Source organism: Scylla paramamosain, chromosome 28 (assembly GCF_035594125.1).
Source record: "Scylla paramamosain isolate STU-SP2022 chromosome 28, ASM3559412v1, whole genome shotgun sequence".
Taxonomy (NCBI): Eukaryota; Metazoa; Arthropoda; class Malacostraca; order Decapoda; family Portunidae; genus Scylla; species Scylla paramamosain.
In genome coordinates this window covers 8,997,501-9,015,777 of record NC_087178.1, presented here as the reverse complement: position 1 = coordinate 9,015,777, position 18,277 = coordinate 8,997,501, and the positions used below count along the sequence as shown (strand labels likewise).

Genomic DNA, 18,277 nt, shown 5'->3' with positions numbered 1-18,277 from the left:
AACTAAAGCTTGACTTGGAAGTCCTCAAGCAGAGTGGAGCACAGAGGCCAGAGTCTCCTGCATTGGAAGTCCTCAGGCAGTGGAGCACAGAGGCCAGTCTCCTGCACTGGAAGTCCTCAGGCAGAGTGGAGCAGAGAGGCCAGTCTCCAGCAATGAATTTGGATCAGTGGTCATCCAAAGTCCCTACTTTCACCAAGGATTCTCCACATTTATTTCTTGCTGCTTTGAGAAGTATGGTGAGATCTGTGGAGCAATGGTCTTCACTTGCCCACAATGCTTTCATCAGTAAAGCCCAGGAAATATTTTCATGTGTATCTGTTTCATTTCTTACTGTTAAAGGATGTAAAAAAGCCTTCTTTCAGCCAATCAGGAAAATGGAAGAGTGTGTATGCTTGATGAAGCAGGTCCACTCACTGACTCATATGTTCTTACTCATTCTTACTCATTCCAGGCCATGTGCAGCTTCCTCCCAGTCCTCCTCCCTGTCCAGGTAGGCTGTTAACACTCCTCGTCAGTCTCAGGGCCCTGCAGTTTCTCAGCCAGGCAACAATAAGTGGCCAGGTGCCTCTGCCACTTCCCAGGAATGCCCACATTCTCAGCATGTGTCAGGTGGGCATGGTGGCCAGGGTCTGGTACTGGCCAGGGGGATGCTGGTACAAGCTCTGCTGGTGACATTTCCCCTCCTTTCTGTTGATATTGTAAGCAGAGGGGTCACAGGAAACAAGACTACTGGAAATTACCCTGCAGGCCATCCCAGCAGAGTGCTCCAGCTTTCTTGGTCAGTACGGCTACACATTTGGCAGATAATTTTGAACCTCTTCCTGCAGTCATTGCCAGTGATCACTCAATTAATGTTCTTGCTTCAACAATCATTAGCTCCTTTGGATCTTTCATTTCTCATGGTTCAGCAGCTGCTAGGTCAGTTGAGTCCAGCCACCTTCCCTGTCAAAGTCCTTCATGACGCAGGTGCAGCTCTGTCCTTTGTTACTAAATCAGCAGCCCCTTCTTGAGAGCATTGTCACATGGGTAATTGGGCTCTGGTGAGTGGTGTGACAGGTGGGGCTAGGTTTCCCCTGTGGTGGATGTCTTTATGTTCCCTCATTGTCTTGATACATCACATTAGTTGTGGATCAAATCCCTGTTGATGGTGCAACTACCATTAGGAACTGAGCTTGTGGGCAACCTCGTGTCTACCCCAGCTGTGTTATCATCCATTCCTAACCAACAGAATAACACTGCTCAGTTGAAGGCTGCCATTCCTGACCTATTCCCTGCAAGTGCTGACACACAGCATGAGTTGTGCATCTAGCCCCAATCCCCCTCAGGATGTCACTGTTTGCACTGCTGCAGACCCTATTAGACAGGATCATCCAGATTTGTGCCTTGTATGTTGTTTTTGATTCCCCTTCAAATGGGACATCTTCCATTCATGTTGATAAACAAGACCCTCCAATTTATAGTGTTGCTGGTCAAACTCCTGTCTCTCATAGTATCCTTGTGAAGACGCAAGCTGAAGATCCAGAGCTGAATTATTTTCTTACACGAGGCGTCAGTGAGGCTGAGGCTGATGCAGAGCCCCAGTGATACTATTTGAGGTTAGGAGTGTCAATGCATAAGTACTGCCATCCTGAATCTCCTGCAGGGCTGCCCTGGTTAGTCAGTCACCAAGCTGTAGTTCCTCATCCCCTGTGGAACACAATTCTGAGCATAGGTCATGGTGGTGTGCGGGATCAACTGGGAGTTCATAAGATCAATACTAAAGTCTTGTCAAATTTTTTTCTAACCATAGGTAGAGAGACATTAGTTTACATTGTCCACCTTGCCCTTCATGTCAAGTGTGTGGAAAGGCAAAGCCCACTGTAAAGCCTGATCCACTGCAGGCCATTTCTGTGACAGGAGAAGCTTTCAGCCAAGTTACTGCAGACTGTGTGGGGCCATTACCCTGGACAGTTCCAGGTAACCAATATTCACTAACCACTGTAGGTGCTAGCACATGGCATCCTCAAGCTATTCCTCTACGCCACATTAGCACCAAAAATAAAACAAAATGTTAAGCGACTCTCTGAAAAGGTTTCATCACCTAACATGCTCTAAATCAATTTCCCTCCCATCTTTCATAATCTCTTGATGACAAATTATCAGCATTATCAATCTTTGTTGTCTTCTCCAAAATCTTCCGTGCTCTCAACCACAATATACTTCTACAAAAATTGCATCATTATGGCACATTTTGGCAGGAGGCAGTAGGCACCTGCCAAAACAATAATTACTCACAGTGAGGTCTAAAGCACTGGATCAGGGGGTGCTGTGAACTTATCATTAAACCCAGCTGTCATCTCACTGAATGTTTCCCTTTGTGTTTCACAACACAAGGGGGCAGTCACAGCCTGACCTCTAAAGACAACACTCTTTCTCCACACAAAACTACAAGCACCTAATAACACACAAACCCTTCACTCAAAATTTCAAAATTCATAGCGACACCAGCCTCGCAGCCCCCATCTGGGGAGGGGACCACAGATGTCCCCAGGTCAGACTGCCCTTCTGACAACAACCCTAAGTGTCTTGATACCCCCCTCAACTTTCTCTTCATTAACTTCTGCAACATTCTTGGTCTAAGATCTAATTTTCAATCTGTAGAACACCACCTCTCCTCTTCTGAACCTCATCTTCTTTTCCTCACTGAAACTCAGGTCTCTGAGGCAACTGACAGTAGCCCCTTTTCTTTTCTGTCCTCATTTTCGATCTAAAGCTGGATGTTTCCTCACTGAAACTCAGGTCTCTGAGGCAACTGACAGTAGCCCCTTTTCTGTTCTCTCCTACTTTCTGTCCTCATTTTTTATCTAAAGCTGGATGTTGCATTTATGTGCACAACGATTTAACCTGCTCTCATGCCCATGCTCTTGAATCTTCCGAGTTTTCCACCATCTGGCTACGACTATAGAGTCACTCTCAAACTAAATTTATCTGTGTTGTATATCTCTCACCTAACTCCTCTGACTATAAGAAATTCTTTGACTACTTAACTTCCAAAGTGGAGCACATTCTGACTCTCTTCCCTTTTGCAGAGATATCCATTCTTGGAGACTTCAATGTTCACCACCAGCTTTGGCTTTCCTATCCTTTCACTGACCATCCTGGTGAACTAGCCTTCAACTCTGCTATCTGCCATGACCTAGAGCAATTGGTGCAACACCTTACTCATATTCCTGACCATCTTGGAGATACACCCAACATTCTTGACCTTTTCCTGACCTCTAATCCTTCTGCTTATGCTGTCACCTTTTCTCCGTTGGGCTCTTCCAACCACAATGTCATATCTGTATCTTGTCCTATCGCTCCAATCCCTCAGGATCCCCCTAAGCGAAGGTGCCTCTGGCGTTTTACCTCTGCTAGTTGGGGGGACCTGAGGAGGTATTTTGCTGATTTTTCTTGGAATGACTGCTGCTTCAGTGTTAGAGACCCATCTTTGTGTGCTGAGCGCATAACAGAGGTGAAGTGTCTGGCATGGAGGCGTACGTTCCTCACTCTTTTTCTCAACCTAAACTTTCCAAAACTTGGTTTAACACACCTTGTTCTCATGCTATATATGATAGAGAGGTGGTCCACAAAAGGTACTTAAGCCTTCCATCACCAGAATCTCATGCACTTTATATTTCTGTCCAGAACCATGCAAAGTCTGTTCTCCAACTAGCCAAAAACTCCTTCATTAACACAGTGTCAAAATCTTTCAAGATCTAACTACCTTTGTGACTTCTGGTATCTAGCCAAAAATATCTCCAACAACTTTGCTTTCTCCTTTCCCTCCTTTATTTCAACCAGATGGCACCACTGCTATCACATCTATTTTTAAAGCAGAACTCTTCGCTCAAACCTATGCTAAAAACTCTACCTTGGACAATTCTGGGCTTATTCCTCCCTCTCCTCCACCCTCTGACTACTTCATGCTACCTATTAAAATTCTTCACAATGATGTTTTCCATGCCCTCACTGGCCTAAACCCTCACAAGGCTTATGGACCTGATAGGGTCTCTCCTATTGTTCTCCGAAACTGTGCCTCCATGCTTGCACCTTACCTAGTCAAACTTTTTCAACTCTGTCAGTCAACATCTACCTTTCTTTCTTGCTGGAAGTTTGCCTACATTCAGCCTGTTCCTAAAAAGGGTGACTGTTCTAATCCCACAAACTACCATCCTATTGCTTTAATTTCCTGCCTATCTAAAGTTTTTTAATCTATCCTCAACAGGATGATTCTTAAACATCTATCACTTCACAACCTTCTACCTGATCGCCAGTATGGGTTCCATCAAGGCTGCTCTACTAATTATCTTCTGGCTTTCCTTACTGAGTCTTGGTCATCCTCTTTTGGAGATTTTGGTGAAACTTTTGCTGTTGCCTTGGACATATCAAAAGCTTTTTGATAAAGTCTGGCACAAAGCTTTGATTTCCAAACTACCCTTCTACAGCTTCTATTCTTCTCTCTGTAACTTTATCTCAAGTTTCCTTACTGACCATTCTATTACTGCAGTGGTAGATGGTCACTGTTCTTCTCCTAAATCTATTAACAGTGGTGTTCCTCAAGGTTCTGTCTTGTTTCTGACCTCCTAAACCAAACTTCTTGTCCTATCCACTCCTACACTGGTGATACCACCCTGCACTTTTCCATGTCTTTTCAGACGTTCAACCCTTCAGGAAGTAAACATTTCATGCAGGGAAGCCACAGAACACCTGACTTCTGATCTCTCTAAAATTTCTGATTGAGGCAGAGCAAACTTGGTATTGTTCAATGTCTCAAAAACTCAATTCCTCCATCTATCAACTTGAGACAACCTTCCAGACAACTATCCCCTCTTTTTCAATGACACTCAACTGTCCCACTCTTCTACACTGAACATCCTCGGTCTGTCCTTTACTTACAATCTGAACTGGAAACTTCACAGCTCATCTCTAGCTAAAACAGCTTCTATGAAGTTGGGCATTCTGAGACATCTCCACCAGTTTTTCTCACCCCCCAGCTGCTAACTCTGTACAAGGGCCTTATCTGTCCATGTATGGAGTATGCTTCACATGTCTGGGGGGGGGTTCCAGTCATACCGCTCTTCTAGACCGGGCAGAATCAAAATTTTTCATCTCAACTCCTCTCCTCTCACTGTCTTCAGCCTCTCTCTCATCACCACAATGTTGCATCTCCAGCTGTCTTCTACAGCTATTTTCATGCTAACTGCTCTTCACACACACACACACACACACCTGTATATACAAGTACAGTGGGTAAGCTTCACAAAATCCCTGCCAGTAACAACTGACATTCCTCTCTCTCTCTTGAAAGTTGAATTTATCAAAGAACTCAAAGAACTCTCTTGGTAGAGACTCCAGTGAATCTGTGTTCATGATGGTGGGTGGTGGTGGCACACTCTGTGGCACTTGAAACACTGGCCCTCCTGTCTCCTTGTCCACATCCTGAGAGAGAGAGAGAGAGAGAGAGATAGGGAGATATAGATGGTTAGGTTAGGTAGACAGATAGTTACATAGATTGAGAGATAGAGATAGATGGTCAGGTTAGGTAGATAGATAGTTACATAGATTGGGAGATAAGGAGAGATATAGATGGTTAGGTTAGGTAGATACAGACAATGAAAGATACTGAGAGATAGGGATAGATAGATAGTTGGGTTAGGTTTAGCAGGTAGTTAGATAAGTGAGTAGAGTGATGGGATGACAGCTATATTTATTGATAGACAAGTTAACAGATAGATAAGCACACAGCCTGCAAAAATTATCACTAATATTATGAAAAAAAAAATCATGAAAACCCTAGATATTCAACAAACCAATTTTTTTATTTATCTGTGTCTAAACTTAGTAAAAATTAATAAAAATTACTATGAATGTGTGTGTGGCCAGTTGTAGTGTGCCTTAAGCTCCAGGAGTGTAGCAGGTTCCATGAGACTGTCCCTTTTCTTCCCTCCTGGGCTTACAGGGCTAAGAGTGTCAATGATGTGTGCATGCGTGCGTGCGTGCGTGCGTGCGTGTGTGTGTGTGTGCGGAAAGATTTATGTGCCAATCTCGATATTCATTCATCCAACTCCTTCTATTTTGTCTTTTTCTATTTATTGTCATCTTCTATTAATTCCTTTTTTACTCATTATTCTCTTCTATCGTCGCCTTTTTGGTCTTCCTTCTTCTTTATTATCTATTTTTTTATCTATTTATTTATTTATTTTTTTTTTACTCCTCCAGCACCTCTTTTTCAATCTCCTTTCGAATTTTCCTCATCTTTAAGCTCCCGTTTTCCACTCTTCCTGCTCCGCCTTTTGTATTTCCTTCGTAATCATCCTACTCCTCTTCTACGCCTTTTACTTGCTCGCGCGCTCCCTCCCTCTCTGCCTTCATAACATCAACTAGTCTAAAATTCACTTTGTCTTCTTTTGTACTCCTAAAAGTAAGATTGATTCGATGGTAAAAGCAAATTCAAACACATCTACACTCTAAGTAAAGAGGTGTGTGTGTGTGTGTGTGTGTGTGTGTGTGTGGGTGTGGGTGTGGGTGTGGGTGTGTGTGGGTGTGGGTGTGGGTGCGGGTGCGGGTGCATGCGTGCGTGCGTGCGTGCGTGTGTGTGTGTTGCTTTGTCTGAGATTGCTGACCTGGTATGGAAACAGAAGAAACAGAGATAAACAAGTCATAGTAGTAGTAGTAGTAGTAGTAGTAGTAGTAGTAGTAGTAGTAGTAGTAGTAGTAGTAGTAGTAGTAGTAGTAGTAGTAGTAGTAGTAGTAGTAGTATCTCTTTCCACTAGGGACTGACAGAGCTAAGAAAGTGAATGATATGTTTCTAACTGGCATAGAGATAGTCACACCATCACCTTGTTACCTGATGACTCACCTGATGTCACCTAGAGGGCTGTGAGGGGCAGAAGCACAAAAGGGGTGTTCACAAGGCATGTCAACACCACCAGTGTGAGGCGAAGTGTCTGGTACTGCATTCGACTCTTGTATTGACCTGGGAGGGAAGGCAGGTAGGAGGTGAGTGACTGAGTGAGTGAGTGAGTGACTGACTGACTGACTGACTGACTGACTGACTGACTGATTCATTGATTATGGGTAGACTGACTGACACGTACTGACATATACACAAGCATACAGGAGTACAAGATATGCAAGACAGAAAAATCATTGAAACAAACACAGATCAACAAATGAAAGATGGATGGACAGATGGAGACAAACTAGACAGATGGATAATTAATTGACCACAAAACACACCCACACATACCTGTTGGACATAGTAAGGTCACAGTCAACTCTTGCACTGAGAATCCTTTGAGCCTGAAAAAGAGAAACAAACTCATTAATTAAACTCTTACCATTACTGACTATATGCTAAACACACAAAACAAGATAATAATGTTAGTTTGGGATCATGAACATAGAGAGGAGAGATGGAGTATGTGAGGAGAGGAAGACCCGAGTGAATATTGGATGCAATGAAAGACAAGCTTGTAATGGATGTGAATGAGCAAGGCTCAGGAAAACGAGCATTGCAGATTTATGAATGAGAATGATTTGCTGTAGTGACCCAAACAAACATGATTCATATCTCTCTCTCTCTCTCTCTCTCTCTCTCTCTCTCTGTGTGTGTGTGTGTGTGTGTGTGTGTGTGTGTGTTATCTTATCAGAGAGAGAGAGAGAAGGAGAGCTGTGCTATTGGCCATTGTCACTGGCTACCTCACAGCCATAATTCATCTCTCTCTCTCTCTCTCTCTCTCTCTCTCCTTACAGCACACAACACTTGGACGCATCAGATGGGACACACTCCCCCAGCCGTATCCTAGACACTGCAGTCATGATATACCTCTCAAAAAGGTACTCACAAATCAAATGTGCATATCTGAAAAAATTCCCCCATTCCATCTCACTTTATTTATCACATCCCTCCCTTTCTCTCTCTTCCTCTCTCCTCCTCAAGAACCCCTGTTGCATTCTCACAACTTGGCATATACTTTTTACTACCACTGCTCATTCCCTATCTATTCACCTGCATATTACTAATTCCTTCCCCACATTCTCTTTTATTTGCACCAACTGCATTTTCTTATCACACACACCCTCATGTCAAGGCGATGGGACATGGGCAGGACATTAGCCCTTCTGCAGGAGGGATGACCCAATGATGGAGGTGATGTGCTTGTGTGGTCCTCCTATGTTACAATCTCCAGCATCATGATTAGCTCCATCAACAGGCATCCTACTCCGAAGACCTGTGTGGGATAGGATATTGTGAGAAGCCTGACAAAACATTATTTCACAGCCTTTAGGAGTAAATTAAGTACCAAGGACTCTAGGGATATTGTCTATCTGTGAAGAAGGGAGTAATTAGGCACAAACATCAGATTCACACAGTTTTTTAACAGATCCTAGGAATGAATCAGGTGAGGAATCATGGATATTGTCCGAGTGTGAAGAGGGGAGTACCTGGGCACAAGTGTCTCTCACAAGTAGTACTGCTGATATTAGGGACAGCTGGTCGTGTTCACATCTTGGCCACACCTGCTGGAGATGCTCATGGTTTCCAAGGTGCCTGGCCTGACCTTACACCAGTGCAGGCCAACCTTGATGTCCAATGCAGGACAGCCCAGCACCAGCCCACTCCTGAGGCCTGAGCTAACACCCTAGCTGATGGCTGAGAGGTGGCAGTGGTGCAAAGGCTGCAGGTTCTGTGGAGTGATAGAGGCAGTGGTGGTGAAATACTCCTGAATTAAAGGATGTATTTTCAATTTTACAAGGAGGCAGGATATAGGATGCACTGATTCTTTAAACCAAAAATAGAGGTTACAAAAAAAGCAAACAGAAACATAGAAAAAAAAGTGAAAAAAAAAACTGAGTATTACAAAAGTAAGAATACAGAGCCTAAAGTAATAACACAACAAAAATACAGCTTACTGCAGTGAGTGAGAAGCAATGTTCTCAGTGAAGTACTTGGGTAACATATAACAGTGGTGTGTATCTTTACCATTGCAAATCGTTTCTTCCAGAGATATCAATTTTTATCAAATTTACCATTAAGGTAGGTTAGGTTTAGTTAATGTTTTTGATGAATTTCTGCTTGTTTACATATGTATGTGTAAGTGTGTGGAGGTTGTCTATGAGAAAAAATTATTTGCAATGGAAACAGTTACTAGATTAATTCAAAGCACATCAAAATCTACTAGAAAATGTTGTCTTGCCTGAAAATGTTAGACAGGTGAAAAATATAGATTTATCATTTTGTTGGGTGTGTGTCCAGAACAGTGAGTTTGTCCAGCGTGTCTTGTTAGTCAAGTCTGGTGAGACTGGGAAGATTCTCCAAAAAGTACAGGTTGGGTCATAGTCTGTAGCTACCCAGCATTTCATGCACCACTCCCTCAACTTGATCATTAACTCAGGGGGCTGGGCCAGGTTATTGAGGTTTGCCACCTCAAATTTAATACCCCATCCCCCTCCAGTGATGTTTAAGGTTTTCGGATCACCTGAAGATCCGCCACCCCACAGGGATCACATGAAGATCCGCCACCCCAGATTGTCTCACCTGAAGATCCGCCACCCCAGACTCTCTCACTTGGTTAGGTTAGGTTAGGTTAGGTTAGGTTAGCCTAACCTAACCTAACCTAACAACATGAACGCATTAAAAAACTGAGTGGATATAAAAAATGCAGAAAAAAGTTTACTTCATTAAAAGTATGGGATCACCTGAAGATCCGCCACCCCAGATTGTCTCACCTGAAGATCTGCCACCCCGAGTGCGGCTGGGGTGGCGGATCTTCAGGTGATCCAGGTTTTCCATTATTTTCTTTAAAAAAAAAAAATGCGGCATGTAGAGCTTTAGTCACCTTGTCCAGGTGAAAGAAGCACCAGCGAACTGGTGGGACCGAGGAAAGGGAGGGAAGGCAGCTCCAGCATTGGGTGAAGAGGGGGGGGCAAGCAGCTACAGGGGCATAAGATGGCGTGCTTTGTTTGCTGGATTTAGCCAGCGGAGGTAAAACCTCGCTTGTAGACGGCGATAACAAACGGGTCCTCTTGGAGGCAGCAGAGGGATAGTCCATGTTCTTGGGGGGCGGGGTGCAGGCAGCAGGAATAGCCGGCTGGCCACTGTCCTTGTCCGGTGGCATAGATAATTGTCGTCTAAATCCTGGTGACACAGCAGAACACCCCTACTGCAGTCTTTTGGGGCTACAGGTATGATGGGCGCCCTGTGCTGAGGCGAGGCGGCCGCTGTCGTCTGAAGAGCCTACTCGATCGCACCGCCGAGTCTGGGCTAACCTCTAGAAAGAGTTGACGTAGATCTTCGTACATTTTTTATGTCTTGATGTTGTGGGACTGCGAGGGTCCTATGAGGACTGTATGAGCTCTATCGGAAATCTGTGAGGGTATCACAGGCGTAGTAGTTCTCCTCTTTTGAGTAAGCATTCTTGACTTCTAGGTAGCCGCGTTTAACTAAGGACTTCAAGGCCCCTGTGTATAAATATTTTGATCCTTATTATATTTGTGTGTGTGTGTGTGTATATATATATATATATATATATATATATATATATATATATATATATATATATATATATATATATATATATATATATATATATATATATATATATATATATATATATATATATATATATATATATATATATATATATATATATATATATAGGTAAATTTATAGTTTAAGCCAATGTCCCCAATCTCTACCCACGGCCCACGGCGTTATTAATAATTTCCGACAAGTAGTGTAATCATTAGAAATGATGTGAATAGTGAGAACAAAATGAGGTAGGTTATTACCACGTAATGTGTAATGGTTTAAACTATAATAAAACCCTAACCTAACCTAACCTAACAACTGAAGTTCAGGCAACAATACACCATTTATGTTTACCTGTGGACTTAGAAAAAGTTGAGAGCGCTGTGCATTCCAAGGCCTATTGTGGCGTTATTATTAATTTCCGACAAGTAGTGTAATCATTAGAAATGATGTGAATAGTGAGAAGAACAAAATGAGGTAGGTTATTACCACGTAGTGTGTAATGGCTTAAACTATAATAAAACCGAAATCTTCTCTATTGAAATCATGGCAAGTGCAAGTTCTTTTAATGCAGAAACCGTCTTTGCTTCTTGTGCCATTTTGCAAAATACTGCTAGGCCTACCTGGGAAAAGAAAAAAAAAACTATTTTATACGATGTTTCTGTGATTTTACACCTGTTTGCCTTCAACCTGTTCCTAAAAAGGGTGACCGTTCTAATCCCTCAAACTACCGTCCTATTGCTTTAATTTCCTGCCTATCTAATGTTTTTGAATCTATCCTCAACAGGAAGATTCTTAAACATCTACCACTTCACAATCTTCTATCTGATCGCCAGTATGGGTTTCGTCAAGGCCGCTCTACTGGTGATCTTCTGGCTTTCTTTACTGAGTCTTAGTCATCCTCTTTTAGAGATTTTGGTGAAACTTTTGCTGTTGCCGTGGACATATCAAAAGCTTTTGATAGAGTCTGGCACAAAGCTTTGGTTTCCAAACTACCCTCCTACGGTTTCTATCCTTCTCTCTGTAACTTCATCTCAAGTTTCCTTTCTGACCGTTCTATTGCTGCTGTGGTAGACGATCACTGTTCTTCTCCTAAATCTATTAACAGTGGTGTTCTTCAGGGTTCTGTCCTGTCACCCACTCTCTTCTTATTATTCATTAATGATCTTCTAAACCAAACTTCTTGTCCTATCCACTCCTACGTTGATGATACCACCCTGCACTTTTCCACGTCTTTTCATAGACGTCCAACCCTTCAGGAGGTAAACATATCACGCAGGGAAGCCACAGAACGCTTGACTTCTGATCTTTTTAAAATTTCTGACTGGGGCAGAGCAAACTTGGTATAGTTCAATGCCTCAAAAATCAATTCTTCCATCTATCAACTCGACACAACCTTCCAGACAACTATCCCCTCTTCTTCAATGACACTCAACTGTCCCCCTCTTCTATACTGAACATCCTCGGTCTGTCCTTTACTTATAATCTGAACTGGAAACTTCACATCTCATCTCTAGCTAAAACAGCTTCTATGAAGTTAGGTGCTCTGAGACGTCTCCGTCAGTTTTTCTCACCCCCCCAGCTGCTAACTCTGTACAAGGGCCTTATCCGTCCATGTATGGAGTATGCTTCACATGTCTGGGGGGGTTCCACTCATACTGATTTTCTAGACAGGGTGGAATCAAAAGCTTTTCGTCTCATCAACTCCTCTCCTCTAACTGACTGTCTTCAGACTCTCTCTCACCGCCGCAATGTTGCATATCTAGCTGTCTTCTACTGCTATTTTCATGTTAACTGCTCTTCTGATCTTGCTACCTGCATGCCTCCCCTCCTTCCGCGGCCTCGCTGCACACGACTTTCTTCTTTCTCTCACCCCTATTCTGTCCACCTCTCTAACGCAAGAGTTAACCAGTATTCTCAATCATTCATCCCTTTCTCTGGTAAACTCTGGAACTCTGCCTGCTTCTGTATTTCCACCTTCCTATGACTTGAATTCCTTCAAGAGGGAGGTTTCAAGACACTTATTCGATTTTTGTTGCCCTTGGCCAGTGTCCTTCCTACATAAAAAAAAAAAAAAAAATATATATATATATATATATATATATATATATATATATATATATATATATATATATATATATATATATATATATATATATATATATATATATATATATATATATATATATATATATATATATATATATATATATATATATATATATATATATATATATATTCTGTCGTTTAAATTGTTATCTATGGTTTATTTTTGTCCCTCGTATCCTTGTGTCTAATAACAAACAAAACTTTAGACTTGTACATACTAAATTACTTCAGTTTGTGTGTGCATTCACCTTATTTACCGAGTTACCTAGTTGTAATTTATAGGGCCTGAGCTATGCTCGTGTGGTCCCGTCTCCATATCTACACTTATCCAGTTTTTCCTTAGAGTTGTGCATACTCGTTGCCGATACTACATCCTCAATGAGCTTGTTCCTAGCTTCTATATTTCTATGTGGGAAACTATATCTCTTTATGTTACTTAAACAGCTTTCTTTTCTTAGTTTTTCCTGTGTCCTTGTGTGTGACTAGTATTTCCTACTTCTCTTAGCAGCAGTTTCTCATTATCTGTTTCTTCCACTCTATTCCATAATTCATAAATTAGTATTAAGTCTCCCTTTTCTCTTTTTTTGCTCTAATGTTAACATATTAATTTTCTTTAACTTGTCTTCAAATGTTAATTCTTCCAGATATGGGACCATCTTTTCTATTTTTTTCACGTTTCTTTTTGTGGGGGAGGCCACACTGATTTAGCATATTTCAACTTTGGTTTAATTATAGTGGTAATTATCTTTCTCATCATATTGAAACGTATCCCCACCAGCAGGCAAGGGGCGCCTCGCACCATTGCGGGGTTCGGGGCGTGTGTCGGGGAGAAGGACTTTACCTGTGGGCGGCTGGGTGCGGCTGCGGTTTTGACTCACCCGGTCACTTTCAGTGAGAACAGTCGCACAGAGCTGGGAAAGGAAAACACGCTTCTCTTTATGTCCATATATTACACAGCAGTACACAAGTCATTGTGCAGTAATCACGACACACAGGCAGGTACAAGGGCGCCAGGCACCCGCACCGCTACGGTCAGTCACACTCAAACTCCACTCGCACGTCTTGTCACTTCGTGGTTTCGATACTCTCTCTTTGTCCCTCAGTGCCACAGGGTGCCTCACACCCTGCCTCTCATGTCTTCACCTCTGCCAAGCGACACTTAACTACAGCTATTCTAGCTTGCAAAATATAAGTACAAATCATGCAGATTCGCACTTATATTATATAATTGCTATTTATACTATACATACACTCACACTCACAAAACTATAATTAAACGGTACCGTATAACAATCATTCCATGGCAGCTAACCCTCACACACACACACACACACGGGCAACCTCATGACTTCAGGACATCAGAGGTCAACCTATAGATTTGTGTCAGCTCTCCTTTCATTAGTGCTGCAGATAATAGCGCCAGCCTCTGAATAACGAGCAACACAGCGTCGCTAGCTAGATCATATGTACTTATATATACTCATACATGTATTCGTATGAGACTGTCTCATACACACACCATGCTCATGTGCTCGCCTGTAGGGCTGTTACATATACACGTTCGTAACAATATCTTTATCCATGTTGTGGAATGCTATTCCAATATCTCTCACCATTCTATATGTAACTCTGAATATCTTTTCTACATGCTTCTCCGACTTTTAACTATCCTATATTGTCACTCCCAGATCTTTCTCTTTTTGTACTTTTATTATTTATTCATTTCCCAATTTATGTGTCCATTTTGGCATCTTTTAACTTTTTCCTATTTCCATTAAATTGCATTTTTTTTTACATTAAATTCAATCTCCCATTTTTTACTCCAATCCCATATTTTATTCAAATCCTTTTGTAGAATTGTTGTTTCTTATATGTCTTTGTAATTCTGCATCGTCTGCAAACAAGCTCATTTAACTCTTTACTCCTTCAGGCACATAATTTATGTAGATCAGGAAAAGTATTGCTGCCAGCCGCCCTGATCCTTGTGGTACTCCAATATCTACTTTTCTCCATTTTGATTTTACATTTTTGCTACCGTTCTCATTTCTCTTCCCTTTCAGTAACTTTCCATCCATTTTTTTTTCTTCCATTTAATCCTCTTCTATTTTCTAGCTTCCATAATAACCTATAGTGGGGGACTTTGTCGAAAGATTTTTTTTTTTTAAGATCTAAATACACACAGTCTTCCCATCCATCCCTCTCCTGTATTATATCAATCACATTTGCTTAGCTGGGTTCTTAAGAGTGTTTTGCCTGTTCATAATGTAGAAATTATATTAATAAGTCACGAAAACCGTAAAAAAATAAACAGCCTTAAAAACCCGTGTCATTTTAATCAAAAACCTTTGGAAAGTAGTGGTGGTGCCACGCAGAAGTGTTTTAGAATATATAATTTATGGTCGTGTGTGTGTGTGTGTGTGTGTGTGTGTGTGTGTGTGTGTGTGTGTGTGTGTGTGTGTGTGTGTGCTGCACTTTCTTTCTTTATTTTTTTCTTTCTTTTTCTCGCTTATCTACATTTTTTTCCAATTCTCTTTAAGGCAACTACGGCAAAGACTACTGTGTGTGTACGTGTGTGTGTGTGTGTGTGTGTGTGTGTGTCAGGCTTAACGGCAGTTTGTCACAGATGGAAGTTTGCTACAGGTTGATATGTATCCAGAGTTAATGAGTGACCCTGATGGAAGTACAGCGGCGGGGTTCAACGTCAGGCACCCCCAGCCCAACCAGACCGGTGGGAGGCGCTGCTGCTCTCCACGCTCACCAGACGGCGCCTCAAGTTGGTCAAGTACGAAAATAATGTCGTTCTTTCTTCTTCTTTACCTTTGGGTGTTTCCTTACAGTGAGGGGTTGGCGCCATGTACGAGACTCTTCCAGTTGTTTCTGTTCCATGCATCTTCCTCAATCTGTGTCTCCTATCTTATGCAGCTTTCCCACAGTTCCATCCTTTAGTGCAGTGGTTCCCAAACTGAAGGTAAATTACCCTGAACACGCCGTGTCCAGCATTACACACGTGTATTGACAGTTTGCAACATGAGTGACACGCTTCATGTTAGGTGTTGAACTGGGTAACAAGCTGAGAAAGTTTGCGAATGACTGCCTTGGCGACTTACAGCAACACATGAACGAATGGCTCGCTGATTCTGAAACACTTATGGTTGTTAGTTTGAAACATGGCCGTCGCCTTGTGGTGCCTGCAAGTAAACACTGAGTCAGTAGTTTCACGTGTACTTTAGGTGTTAAAAAAAATCAATAAAATAAAATAAAATAAAGCTGTATTTTCAGTGCTAGGAAGTACTGGGAGCGTCTTAACCTAACTCAACGTAGAAGTTATACAAACATGTATTGCAAGCTTCAACAAATCAAAAAGAGCCATACAAGCACAAGGTTGGTTTATACTGGGAGTCTATATACTCTCATATATACTCTCATATATATTCTCATAATGATAATTGTTGATCGTGCTTACTCTAGTTGGGATATCTGCCCCATTGACCCTTTTATACACGAGTCTGAGCAAAGATAACCGATGGGTGTGGAGCACAAGGTACAATTCCGCACAGACGGACACTATTGCACGCCACACTGCCAACGTTGTCTCCATCCCAAAGCCGCATGAGCCAGATCAATTCAGGCCGATCAGCCTCACATCACCTGTATGCAAGATGCTATAGCTGCTCCTCCACCGCCTCCTGCACGAAACAAGACGCCTCGACCCAGCGGTGAATAGTTCTGTGTGAGGCGAGGCAGAAGCACCGCTATGATGGTAACAGCAGAGTGCCCGCTGGCCAGCCTTGTCTACAAGTACTTCCAACTGCCCCAACTTGGCCGTGTCAGCTAATGTCGGATTTGTAATATCCTACGGCGCCTCTTTGTTATCTGCCAAGGTTAACAAAGAAGAGATAATGCTACTGAAAAAAAAAAAAAAAGTAACTGGTGTAAGCCGAGTGACGAAAATGCGAAACTGTGTGTGTGTGTGTGTGTGTGTGTGTGTGTTTTCTTTTTTCTCTCTTTCTTTATATATGAGGAATATTATGTAAATATAAAGTGGTGAGAGTAGTGTGGGAGAGTGTGGCTGTCCCGATTGTTATGGTGTGAGTGTGGCACCGTGCCTGCCCTGGAGGTGAAGGGCTTAAGGAATTGTTTGGTGTAAATAGTGTAAGTGACAATTACTACTGATAGCATTAGTGATCAGTATGACGGGTAGCTATATCTTGTAAACTAGAATAGGTGTAGTTAGGTGTCGTCTGGTAGAGGTGATGACATGGAAGGCAAGGTTTGAGAGAGAAAGAGAGAGAGAGAGAGAGAGAGAGAGAGAGAGAGAGAGAGAGAGAGAGAGAGAGAGAGTAACGAAACCCAGACGAGACAAGAAGTGTGACAAGACGTCCTGTTTTGGAATACGACACTCTCTCTCTCTCTCTCTCTCTCTCTCTCTCTCTCTCTCTCTCTCTCTCTCTCTCTCTCTCTCTCTCTCTCAATTGCGTGTAACACCCTTATTATTTTTTTTTTCGTATTCTTTGTGCGGCCATTCGTGAGTCTGAGTACAATATTTATTTATTTTTTTTTTCGTAAGTAAATGAATTCTCATTTTTGATCGATAAAAAAATAAAAAGATCCAGACGTGACTTCAGTAGGATCGAATACAACAAACCAGGAAATCATGTTGAACAACATCTGCAGTAGTAGCAACATCAACAATAACAACAGTTTGCTTGATACAAACACACTTTATATTATACCGAGGTGTCTACATGCTAGATACAAAAAAATAAATAAATAAAATAAAATATCGACGCACCCAACTCAGGTAGTGATTATAGGCAAGGTGAAGCTGGGAGAAGAGGGTACTCAAGAGGTGCACTTGGGAGAAGGAAGTACCTGAAAGGGTAGTGTACGTAGAGTGACTGATAAAAAAGAGGACTTGGAGAGGATATCTGAAGGTAGTTTTAAGGGGTTTTGTGGAAGGAGTGTATTTCGAGAGGTGTAAGTGAAATTAAAATAGGTACTTGTAAAATAGCATGCTTGAGTGAGGTTATAAGAGATAGGTGATAGAAAATAGAACTTTAAAGATGTGTTTGACGGGATGTTGTGGAAGAAAGAAAGAACAAGAGAGTGAGTGAGTGAGTGAGTGAGTGAGAAGAGTGAGAAGAAAAGGTTTGTTTGAGAGACAAAAGATACGTACTTGACGGGTGTATAGAAATGAGATATATAAATGGAGACCTGAAAGGTGTGTTTGGCAAGACACTGTGGCGGAAAAAAATTGAATGAGAGGAAGAAGGGTACTTGGGAAAGAGAAGGGAGTGCTTGAATATAGTAAAAATTGAATGAGAGGAAGAAGGGTACTTGGGAAAGAGAAGAAAGTGCTTGAATATATAGTATGGTAAAAATATGCAATAGAAAGGATGGCATGAAGTGTGTATTTGATGGATTGTTGCGGAGTAGAATAATGAGGTACATGGCTGGGTGTAGTATGTGTGAGTAGAAGTGAGACTTGAAGGACTGCTTGAAAAGTGTGTTAACTTACGGGGGTGTGGGTTACAGAAAAGGGACAGGTAAGGGATATGAGGCAGGATAAGGGTGAGGAATGCGTAGGGCGGGAGTGTACAGGAGTCTGGATTA

The 18,277-nt window shown here is 42.0% G+C and overlaps 1 protein-coding gene across 1 annotated transcript in view; it reads right to left on the bottom strand.

Moving 5' to 3' along the window:
- Positions 1-15,913: 15,913 nt before the first annotated feature.
- LOC135114894 (uncharacterized) overlaps positions 15,914-18,277 on the bottom strand; it is a 22,136-nt gene continuing 19,772 nt past the window's right edge. Inside the window, exon 11 of the mRNA XM_064031114.1 lies at positions 15,914-18,277. This exon is cut by the window's right edge and continues 300 nt beyond it. The gene's annotated coding sequence lies outside the window, so the exon portion shown is untranslated.